Source organism: Dasypus novemcinctus, chromosome 9, assembly GCF_030445035.2.
Source record: "Dasypus novemcinctus isolate mDasNov1 chromosome 9, mDasNov1.1.hap2, whole genome shotgun sequence".
Lineage (NCBI taxonomy): Eukaryota > Metazoa > Chordata > Mammalia > Cingulata > Dasypodidae > Dasypus > Dasypus novemcinctus.
The window spans coordinates 110,599,372-110,611,590 of NC_080681.1; the positions used below are offsets into that span (position 1 = coordinate 110,599,372).

General features: G+C 40.9%; 2 protein-coding genes across 16 annotated transcripts in view; one reads left to right on the plus strand and one right to left on the minus strand.

The window, feature by feature from the left end:
- The window catches only part of NIPAL3 (NIPA like domain containing 3), a 74,521-nt gene extending 71,942 nt beyond the window's left edge, over positions 1-2,579 (minus strand). For 3 of the 4 annotated variants that reach the window (XM_058304118.2, XM_071217656.1, XM_058304117.2), the window contains exon 1: positions 2,192-2,358. The gene's annotated coding sequence lies outside the window, so the exon portion shown is untranslated. Of the gene's footprint in view, positions 1-2,191 lie in introns of all 4 variants that reach the window. The other variant, XM_058304116.2, reaches the window with a different exon arrangement.
- STPG1 (sperm tail PG-rich repeat containing 1) overlaps positions 2,433-12,219 on the plus strand; it is an 85,768-nt gene continuing 75,981 nt past the window's right edge. For 2 of the 12 annotated variants that reach the window (XM_023590821.2, XM_058304121.2), the window contains exons 1-2: positions 2,434-2,601; positions 7,090-7,186. The gene's annotated coding sequence lies outside the window, so the exon portion shown is untranslated. Of the gene's footprint in view, positions 2,602-4,225; positions 4,275-4,610; positions 4,689-7,089; positions 7,187-12,219 lie in introns of those variants that run through there. The other 10 variants (XM_023590820.2, XM_058304119.1, XM_071217657.1 and 7 more) reach the window with 9 other exon arrangements.

Here is a 12,219-nt window from a genome sequence, read left to right on the forward strand (position 1 = left end):
TGCAGAGGTGCCCAAAGATGTACTTACCAAATCCAATGGATGTGTCATGATGATGGGAACGAGTGTTGTTGGGGGGGGGGGAGAGGGGGGGTGGGGGGGTGGGGTTGAATGGGACCTCACATATATATTTTTAATATAATATTATTACAAAGTCAAAAAATAAAAATAAAAAAAAAGTCCTTTGAAAAAAAAAATTTTTTGAAGTATTGCTGTTGCCTCCAGATGAGACAGTACATTAGGTTCCAGGGATACATACTCATACCTGACTTTATAACTCACATGCCATAACCAGACCTCCTGCCTGTAAAGCCCTAGGAATCTTTGATTATAAATCCTGCAATAATCTTGTGAAAAGCACAATTATACTTCACTATATTTTTAGGTGTGTGAAAAGCATTTCTGTGTTAAATTTCTGCATCCCTGTTTTAGCATCTCTGATGTAAAAGAAGTCTTAGAAAGGTAAGTGGCCCAGGGCTGTCTCTACCTCTGAGACAGGAGTGGAAGGGGCACTGGAGTACAAAAATCGGGGAATACATGTGGAGCTGGCCCATGCGCAGTGCTGATGCACGCAAGGAGTGCCCTGCCACGCAGGAGTGTCCCCCGTGTAGGGGAGCCCCATGCACAAGGAGTGCACCCCGTAAGGAGAGCCACCCAGCACGAAAGAAAGTGCAGCCTGCCCAAGAATGGCACCGCACACATGGAGAGCTGACACAACAAGATGACGCAACAAAAAGAAACAGAGATTCCCAGTGCCGCTGATAAGGACAGAATCGGTCACAGAAGAACACACAGCAAATTGACACAGAGAGCAGACAACCGGCGGGGGGGGGGTTTAAAAAAAAAATAAGTCGGTGAATGTGCTCATGCAAACTCAGGGAATACGTTCCTTAAATCTCCTGTTCAGCTGCTCCCTCCAGGGATCTAAGGCACAGTGACTTCCATACACGGACCTTATTAAGCACCTGTAGTCACTTCACAGTCAAGAATGCCAAACTCAGGCCTTATCAGCCACAATGCCAGAGCTACAACAGGTGCACCCAGCCCCTCCCACAGGAAGACAGACGAAGCAAAGATACCTTGGGGATGGGCCAAGGGCTTGGTGGGTATTCAGGCCTCCTACCCTCCTTTAGACTAGCTGCTTTGTCCAGGTGTGTTTCTGGTTTTGCTTTTGTTATTGTTTCTGCTGCTGTGGTTTAATCCACTTTTAAAAAGCAGCTCCCATCTATGCTTCGGGAACCTACCGGCCTCTGAAGCATCTCCTGCAAAGAGAGAAGCCTGTCCCTCATGAGTCTGGACTAAATGACTTGGAGGAATTCTCTGCAAGTTGTACTCCCTTATAAGGATCGTTTCTTTGCCTGGTGACTCTCTTTTCCTGAATTCAAAGCACTTTTCCAGGACTAACAAGAGCTCAAGAGCAAGAATCCAACTCTTTGTTGCCCACCACCCCAGTGAGAAGTACATGGTTAGTGATGCAAGTCACTAGCTGCTACTTCCACTCCCCACTTACCTGCCTTATCTCAATGAATAAGCTCACCAATTCCATAGACAGGTTTTACAGATGAGAGAACCTTGGCTCAGGCACATTAAGCAACCTGAGGGCATGTGATTGATAAGAAGAGGGCCTGTATCCGAATTTGAGTGTATCTGAATGAATAAACAAAAACATGCCCTTCCTCACCCCCTGACGATTCAGCTACTGGCTGGTGAGTGCCAGTGCTGTGTCTGGCACTTTCCCTTTCCTGGGCCTTGGTTCAATAAGGGTTACACTCTCAGTCTCCTCCCATTAACCCGGAAACTCCCACCCGGCCAGTTGGCACCTGGGATCCAGCAGCCAGGGCAGACCAAGAATGCCTCCCCTCATCCCACCTGCTAACTCCACCCTCTGTCATTGCCAGGAAGCCCGAGTTTGACAGGTAGAGGAATCATTTGGGCAAAGTCACTCCATTTCACTTCCTTATTAATAAGGCAAGCACATGCTTCCCCTCCTCACACACTCTATTCAAAAATGGAAAAACGTTCTGAGGTAACGAGACGCAACCTGACAACAGGCTGGTGACAGCAAGAAGGAAGAAATGGTTGCTTGTGCCTTGGGACGTCACATGATTAGGACAGCATTCATTATTTGCTGTGAAACACTAAGTCTGAATTCAAGTCCTTCCCCCAACCCCTCCCAGTCTTAATCCTTACTTACCGGTGGCGCTTCCTCTACGGCCCACCTATCAGAGGTTTCTGACTTGGTCGCTTCCTTGCAAGCCAGAGACACAACCTCCAAAATTCCTTCCCGTACTCAGCTGCCAGGGTGCAGCAGTGTTTTGCTTTCAAAGGCTGCTGCTGGATTTGCCAAGACGCCCGTCAGTTAGAAGCCGGCAGGGATGTCGCACACACCAATGGCTGCGAGGAGGAGGTGGGCGGGACATGCCCGGGTAATTCGCTGCGCTGCAAAGCTTGTTTGAACCGTAGGGGGAGAGCCCTGGAGAGAAGGAGCCCGGTCAGAACTTTGCACTCAGGTGGAGAGGGTCTCCTCTAATGGCTCCTGGAGGGACGCTGGGGTCTTCCTTGGAACTACGGTCCCCCTTCCCTTCCTGTCCTGGAAAGCTCATGGTAAGCCCATGCCCCTTACCATGTATTCAGATCTTAAACAGCCTTGGAGGTCCAGGTGCCCCCAGAAAGCCTTCTCCACTTCTGCCTCCTGGCCGTATTATTTATCCTGCCCTCTGCTAACACCTGTGGGCTGTAGTTTACTAAACCTCCCAGCACTTTAGTTCCGCAACACTTAGGAAATGCCTACACTGAGAGCAGCGTTTGATTATTATCTCCATAACATGTAATTGTAATTTTTAACGTGTATTGCAGCTTTACAGATGACAGAAAGCTTTTCAAAACTTAAACTGATCGTTTTTCATTTCAAATCTTCACAACCCTCCCAGTGATGCACTGTGAAGTTTGTCCCCATTTTAAAGAAATGACCTTTGGGCAGAGACCATAAAGAGAGGCGAGTTTGATTGGGATCCTGAGGCAAGAAGAACTCAGAGGCGGAAGTGGACTTGGCCCAGTGGTTAGGGCGTCCGTCTACCACATGGGAGGTCCACAGTTCAAACCCCAGGCCTCCCTGACCCGTGTGGAGCTGGCCCATGCGCAGTGCTGATGCGCACAAGGAGGGCCCTGCCACGTAGGGGAGCCCCACACACAAGGAGTGCACCCCAAAAGGAGAGCCGCCCAGTGGGAAAGAAAGTGCAGCCTGCCCAAGAATGGCGCTGCCCACACGAAGAGCTGACAAAACAAGATGATGCAACAAAATGAAACACAGATTCCTGTGCTGCTGACAACAACAGAAGCAGACAAAGAACACACAGCCAATAGACACAGAGAACAGACAACTGGGGCAGGGGAGAAATAAATAAAAAAATCTTAGGGAAAAAAAAAAGAACTGAGAGGGAACACTTGAGAGAGGAACGAAGTTGGCATATTTTAGGAAGCGCTCAAAGGGCAGCTGTCTGGTACAAGGGTTTGGGGGGGTGGGTCTTGGGTGGTAGGAGGAATGGACCAGGGGCAGCTTAATGTAAGACGTGTGGATTTCATTCTAAGTTTACAGGGGCCTGACAAGATTACTGTGACTGCTCTCGAGCGTGTAAGAGGGTCATGGAATACTGCTCGCAGGGGTTCTTAACCTTTTTTCTTCCATAGACCCCTTTGCCAGTTAGGTGAAAACCACGGACCCCTTACTAAGTCCACACTATATTATTTTTAAAATATATCACACCCACACCAACACATTCCCACAAGAATAATGTTTTTTCAATTTCAATTCAAGCTCACAGACCCCAGGTTAAGAACTCCATGATACCTGGATGCCCTTGCACCTTATCAATCTTTTTTTCCTTTCTTTCTTTGCTATTATAAACAGCTGTTTGGGTGAATGTTATTAATTCCCTTAGCTTTAATCCTTGAAGTAGGATTGCTGGGTGAACACATTCTAACACTTTTGATCTATCGCAAGATTTTTTAGGGGTCGCCTATATCCCCGTTAATTCCCGGCACGAACCCTGACTAAGGTAACGTAACCTGAGCCCTAACATTCTGGTAGTTTCATGGAGGGTTTTGAAACGCCTCTAATGATTGGTCAGGAATTTTTCAAGCTAAAGAAACAGAGGCTACCATTGGCTAGACTTACTCAGCCGGCGGACGGAATTGGACTCTAGAATGTTAGGCCCCTCGTTGCCATAGCGACTGAGATGTTGAGTAGGTCCAGCTTCAGCCACCGACGGCCGGACAAGGTAGGAGGCAGTTCTGGCTGGGGGACATCCCCGGGTCATGGAGAGGAGGACCTGGGGCACCCCTTGGGCTTGCTGGGGATGGGACGTCCACCACAGGTGGGTGTGGAGGCAGATGGTACCCCGAGGGCGGGAAGAAGCCGCCGGAGGAGGTGCTGCGAGGAGATTCGAGGCCCTGCCCCTCCCTGGACGTGTGCTCTCTGTGTCCCCTTCCTCGCCGAGCTCCTGTGAGGGGGGTATCTGACTCCTTTGTTTCTGCCTCTGTGAGTGCACATACTTTTGGGGGCTGCGGCGCAGGCGGCGATAGGTGGACTATAAAGAGCTGAGTTCTAATCCTAGGTGCACTCCGGGATCCTTGGGTGTCCCTCAACTACAGTCTTCCCTGCTCTACGCCCGCGGTTTACCCATCTGTAAAATGTAAGTGTGAGATTAGAATCTAGTGGTCACTAGCTGTCACTAGAAGTCTGCTAAAGTGTCCTTCAGCTCTCTGACACACTTTCTTAGCCTATGAGAACATCCAAATAGGTTATTTACATGAGAGTGCTTTGAAAAATGTAAAATGCTCTGAAGAAGCAGGATATCATTACTTCTGAATTGGCAAAAACTGCATATTCACAATTACTCATTCCAATCCTGTAATATTACACATTAAATATACATGCTATAGTATATATTGATATATCCTATATAGCAATAGGTATATGTAAATGTATGACATATACGATAATACTATAACATACATAATAAAGTTCTTTTTTTAACATAAAGAGAGATGCTAGAATGAAAACATTCTTGTAGTTGTAAGCAGGAAAGTTAAATGTTTACAGAATGTAAACCTTGAAGGAAAGACTTCATGTATTATGAGTATATTTATACACACTATTGCTAAAATGTGTCTACTCCTACCGTTCATTCATTCATTCCACAAATATTTCTTGAGCAACTACTTTGTGCCAGGAAATACACTGGATATTCAGTTATGAACATTCTATTGGAGGAGATCATAAATAAGAAATAAATATACAATATAATGTCAGGTAGTAAGCAGTGCTTTGAAAAAAATGAGGTAGGGTAAGGGGGCTAGAGAGAGATGGGGTGGTACTTTTTAGGTGAGTTGCTTGGGGAAGTCATTCCTAAGGAGATTTGAGCAGAGACCCAGATGAAATCAGTGACAGGTCCAGAGGGTGATGCTCAATATAGCAAGGGGGAGAAGCCCTCATTCCCCCAAAAGATACTGCAAAAGCTGAAGACTCTCATGTGGAGGAGAGGATTAGCTTTTAGATGGTGGCATAAGACAGCCACCTTCACATACTTGAAGAATAGTCAGATAGAACGTTTCAGTTTTTTTGACTCTGACCCATGATAAATACTTTGTCTATTGTGACCCAGCACACACATGCACATAATTGAAACAAAAACTTCACAAAAGACTAGAGGCTATCAACAGCATTTTGAAAACCACTAATGTGAAAAAGAAGTGAAACTTACTCTGAGCTGGTTCCAAGGGTAGGAATTAGGACAAGTGAAAGAGAGAGAGAAGGAGGGAGGGAGGGAGGGAGGGAGGGAGGAAGGGAGATAATCAGCTTTGATACAGAAGGAACTATCTAGCAATTAGAAAAGCCCAAAAATGAATTGCCTCAGGGACTTTCAAACTGAGTTCTGGGGAACTAGAGTGTTCTGTGGAACTTCAAGAGAGCCCCACATATTTGCTTTATACTTTGAAAACTATATAATATCTTAATTTAAACACCAGCCATAATGTCAAATATTAACCGATTGGAGACGTTCAATATTTAGCGTGTTCCCTTAGAGGTTATTATAGTGGCTAAGAGGGAGCAGAAGTCAGGTTTCCTGGGTTCAAAGCCTGATTCTGCCACTTAGAACCTGTGTGGCCTTGGGTAAGTCACTTAACACTTCATTCCATGCTTCAGTTTTCTTATTTGTAAAATGGTAATAAAACCACTGGATTATTTTAAGGACTGAATGAAATATTCTTTTTTTTTTTAAGATTTATTCTTTATTTATTTCCCTCCCCTTCTCTGCTCCCCCCACCCCCCCTCCAGTTGTCTGCTCTCTCTGTCCATTCGCTGTGTGTTCTTGTGTCCGTTTATATTCTTGTCAGCAGCACCGGGAATCTGTGTCTCTTTTTTGTTGCATTATCTTGCTGTGTCAGCTCTCTGTGTGTGCAGCGCCACTGCTGGGCAGGCTGCACTTTTTTCACGCTGGGCAGCTCTCCTTATGGGGCGCACTCCTTGCACATGGGACTCCCCTACACAGGGAACACCGCTGCGTGGCACTGCACTTTTTGTGCGCATCAGTACTGTGTGTGGGCCAGCTCATCACATGGGTCAGGAGGCCCTGGGTTTGAACCCTGGACCTCCCATGTGATAGGTGGACGCTCTATCCATTAAGCCAAATCCGCTTCCCTGAAATATTCTTTACAAGACATTTAGGACTGTGGGGACTTAGTAAATGATAGCTATTAATTTAAGCTGGTAATACAATATCTCTGTGCCTATACTAAAACCTAACATTAATAAAAGCTTACTACATGCCAGACAGCATTAACTACTTCAAGTGGATCATCATATTTAACCCTCACAAGTACCCTGAGAGGAAGGCTCTGTTTTCATTCCTAGTTATTGAGGAAATGGACTCAAAAGCTTAAGTGACACCCCCAAATCAGAGTTAAGGGTCAGAGTATGATCTTTAACCCAGGACTGTATATTTTTGACCTTTGCTCTGGCCCTAACCTGGGAATTGCTTAAACATATGATGTTGATTAGGAATGTGGTATATTCATACTGCTCTTTTTTAGATTCCAGGCCTGTGACATCCTGTTATGAACAGTTGTACATGCAACTACACTACTGAGGCATACCTGGGCCACACCTGCTTTCATCTTTACTTCAGAGGTGTGCAATAACAAGAATGGAAAGCATTATTAACAGTATTGTCTTTAAGTGGTAGGGTTATAGATTATTAAAAATTCTTTGTAATTTTTAAAATTTTCCAAAATTTTGACAATATGTATATATTATTATGGTAATATGAAGCTTAAATATTTTCTCTCCTCACCCTTAATTCTAGCACACAAATGTGATTTTTTTAATAACAACTTTATTGAAGCTAGGGCAGTAGATGGTTCTTACCAAGACAGTACCACATGAAGCAAGTAGCAAAATGATAGCTCTAAACCAAATCATGTCAATTATTATATTAAATGTAAAAGGTCTAAACACTGTAATTGAAAAAAGAGATTGTAAAAAAGGATAAAAGTAATGATCCAACTATATACTATTTAAACAATCCCCCTTTGAATATAGAAACAGAATACAAAAAGATATACTAGGCTAACACAAATCAAAAGAAATCTAGAGAGGTTATACTAACATTGGGAGAAGAAGACTTCAACAAGGAATACTACCATAGATAAAGAAGGGAATTTCATAATGATAAAGGGGTCATTTCACCAAGAAGACATAAAAGTCCTTAATGTCTACTCACCTAGTAACTGTCTCAAAAAACATGGAGAAAAGTAAACTAAAAAGAGAAATAAATCCACAATTATAGTGAGGGATTTCAAAACTTCTCTCTCAATATTGATAAAATGAGTAAACAGAAAATTGGTAAGGACATAAAAGGCTTGAATAACACTATCTACCAATTTGCTTAATTAACAGTTATTGCTTAGTTAACAGCAACAGAAACTCTAAAAATCAATAACAGTTATCTGGAACCCTCCTCCCACAACCCCAACTACTTGGAAATTAAACAAATGGCTTCCAAATAAACTGTGTGTCAAAAGGAAATTTCACGGGAAAATGTGAGATATTTTAAACTGAAAGAAAATAAGACCATAAAACATATTAAAAATGTGTTGTATGCCACTAAAACAGTGCTTAGAGGAAAATCTACACAATTAAATGCTTATATTATGAAAGAAGAAAGGTATAAATTCGATGATATAAGCTTCTACTTTAAAAAGCTAGGTAAAAGAGAGCAAATATAGCCCAAAGTAACCAGAAAGAAGAAAATAACAATAGAAGTCAATGAAATAGAAAAACAGTGGCGCAAAATCAATGGAACCACATTTATTGTAAATGCTGTTTTATTGTAAAATATCAGTAAATTGTAAAGCTCCACTGGTCTTATCAACAAAAATATATAAGCTATAAATTACCAATATCAGGAATGATTGAGGGACGTCATTACAAAACCTATAGAAATCAAAGGGATAATAAGGGAATTTTATGAACAAGTTTATAGCAATACATTTGATGATGTAGGTTAAATGGGAAAATTTCCTTGAAAGATACAAACTACTACAACTCATTCAAGAAGAAATAGATAAACTGAATAGCCCTATATCTTGTAAACAAATGGACTTTTATCATTAAAACCTTCTTACAAAGAAATTCCAGGTAGAGACGATTTCACTTATGAATTCTACAAAACATTTAAGGAAGAAGTAATATCAATTCTATGCACCCTTTTCCAGGAAATAAATGAGAAAGTAACATTTCCAACTCATTTTATGATGTCAGCATGAATCTGAAACCAAAATCAAAGACATTATAGAAAAATAAAACTATAGATCAATATCTCTCATGCACATAGATGCAGAAATCCTTAACAAAATTTTAACAAATTGAATTCAGTAATATGTAAGAAATTAAAATCATTCAATGTAATCCACCAACTAATCCAGTAAAAGAGAATAAACATATGATCATCTCCATAGATGTAGAAATACATTTGTTAAAACTCAATACCTATTCCTAAAAACTAGGATCAATAAGGAACATCCTCAAATGAAAATGGTTTCTATATAAAAACCTACAGCTCCTGCATTATTAGTATTTACTTTAAATGTAAGGGATTAGGCTCTCCAGTAAAAAGATGGAGGTATGCAGAATGGATGACAAAGCATGATCCAACCATATGCTGTTTATAAGAACCTCACTTTAAATTCAAAGAAACAAGTCTTTGAGGATGACAAAGAATATTTCATGCAAATATTACCAAAAGATAATTAGAGTGTCTATATTAAATATCAGAATATCATAAATAGTCTTTAAGTCAAAAGTATTTAAAGGGAGAAAGAAGGACATTATATATTAATAAAAAGGTCAACTCATTAGGAAGATGTAATAGTTATAAACATATATGTACCTAACACCAGAGTGTGAAAATATATGAAGTAGACACTGACAGATTTGAAGGGAAGAATAGATAGTTTGACATTAATAGTAGGAAACTTCAGTACATCATTTTCAATAATGGAGAGAATATCCAGAAAGAAGATCAATAAGGAAACAGAGGACTTGAACATTACTATAAATCAACTAGACCTAACAGACATATATAATATACTTCATCCAACAACAGCCAAATACGCATTCTTCTCAAGTCCACATGGATCATCTGCTACAATAGACCATATATTAGGTCACAAAACAAGTTTCAATGAATGTTAAAATATTGAAATTATAACGGAGACAGAACTGGAAAATTTTTAAATATGTGGAAATTAAACAATACACTCTTAACCAATTAATAAGTCAGAGAAGAAATCACAAATAAAATTAGGAAATATCTTGAGATAAATGAAAATAAAAACACATCTTACCAAAACTTATGAGTTTCAGCAAAGGTAGTGCTCACATGGAAATTTATAGTTGTAAATGTTTACATTTATAAAAAGATCTCAAATTAGTAAGTGAACCTTATAAACTGGAGTAACTGGAAAAAGAAGAGTGAACTAAACCAAAGCTGAGCAAAAGGAAGGAAATAATAAACTTTAGAGCATATATAAAAGAAATAGAGAATAGGAAATAGATTCAATGAAAGAAAAAGTTGGTTCTTTGAAAAGGTCAATAAAATTGAAAAACTTTAGGTAGGCTGCCAAAGAAAAAAGAGAAAGTATGCAAATAACTAAAATCAGAAATAAAAAGGATTATAAGAGGACAGTGTGAACAACTGTATGCTAGCAAATTAAATAACCTAGATGAAGTGGACACATTCCTAGAAAAACACAAATTACCTAAAATGACTTAAGAAGAAATAGAAGATATCAATAGACCAATAATAAGTAAAGAGATTGAATCAGAAATGAAAAACCTCCCAACAAAGAAAAGTCCAGGACCAGTTAGTTTCACCAGTGAATTTTACCAGAGCTTTAAAGAAGAATTAGCACCAATCCTCCTCAAACTCTTCTAAAACTTTAAGAGGAGGGAACAGGTCCCAATTCACTGTATGAAGCCAGTATCACCCTAACACCAAAGCCAGATAAAGATACCATAAGAAAAGAAAATTACAGATCAATATTGCTTTTAGGTGGCTTAAAACTGTATGTATTCCAGAGAAACATGTTCTTAAAGTTAATCCATTTCTGTGGATGTGGATCTTTCTTTTTAACCCCGCCCCCCCCACCCCCCATGGCTTTTTGCTTGCTGTCTGTTCTCTGTGTCCATTTGCTGTGTGTTTTTCTGTGTCTATTTTTTTTATTACCCGCCCCCCTTGTGGCTTGCTTCCTGTCTGCTCTCTATGTCCATTCGCTGTGTGCTCTTTTGCTTTCTGCTCTCTGTGTCCATTTGCTGGGTGCTCTTCGTTTTTGCTTGTCTCCTTTTTTGTTGCGTCACCTTGTTGAGTCGGCTCTCCCTGGAGCTTGCAAGCCAATGGCACCCCGCAGCACTTGAGGGCCAGCGGCTCTCCCCAGCGTGCAGGCAAGCCTGCCTTCACAAGGAGGCCTGGGATGCGAACCCAGGGCCTCCCATATGGCAGCCACAGCTGCTTCCCGGTGTGGATCTTTTCAAAAAAATTTTTGGGGGAGGTATCAGGGATCAAACCCAGGACCTCACAAATGGGAAACAGGCACTCAATCACTTGAGCTATATCCACTCCCTTTGATGATCTTTTGATGAGGCTACTTCAATTAAGGTGTGACTTACCTCATTCAGGATGGGTAGGCAGAGAGAGAGAGAGAGAGAGAGAGAGAGAGAGAGAGAGAGAGAGAGAGAGATATGGAAACAAGAAACTGACATCAGTAAAACCTGGAAGAGAAGGAAGAGACCAGCAGATACTGCCACATGCTTTGCCATGTGGCAGAGGAGCCAAGGATTGCTGATAGCCAGTTTGTGGGAAGAAAGTAGCACCTTGATGATGTCTTGATTTGGACTTTTTTCCCAGCCTCAAAATTGGAAGCAAATATTTGCAAAACATATATATGATAAAAGGTTTGTATCCAGAATATATAAATAACTTTCACAACTCAATAATCAGATAAATAACCCAATTGTTTAAAAAAAAAAAGGTAGATGATTTGACCAGACGCTTCACCAAAGAAGGTAAACAAATGACAAGTAAGCACATTAGAAGTTACAAATCAAAATGGGAACAAGATACCACTACACAACAAGATACCACTGCACAACCACTAGAGTGCCTAAAATTAAAGATATTGGTGAGGATTTGGAACAAATAGAACAAACCACTGATACATGCAACAGCTCAGAAGAATCTCAAAAGCATTACACTAAATGAAAAAAGACACACAGAAAACCACAAATTGTATGATTCCATTTATATGACATTCTAAAGAAGACAAAACCACTGGGCAGAAAGTAGAGCTGTGGTTGCCAGGGGTGGGGTTTGGAAAGGTGTTGACTGCGAAAGGACATGAGGGAACTCTTTTGTGTTGATGGGAATATTTATATCTTGGTTGTAGTGGTATTCAGCACTACTGTAAACTTTTGTTGAAACCTAGAATTGTACACTTAAAATTGATGAATTTTTATCACATGTGAATTTACCTCAGTAAAGCTGAAGTTATCAAATGAAAATAAAATTCAAGCCTTTAGTATCTCTGTCAACAACATCAATGGTAAATACTTACTGAGTTCCTACCACAGGCAGCACAATGTGCTTAGGACTTGGGATGGTAGAG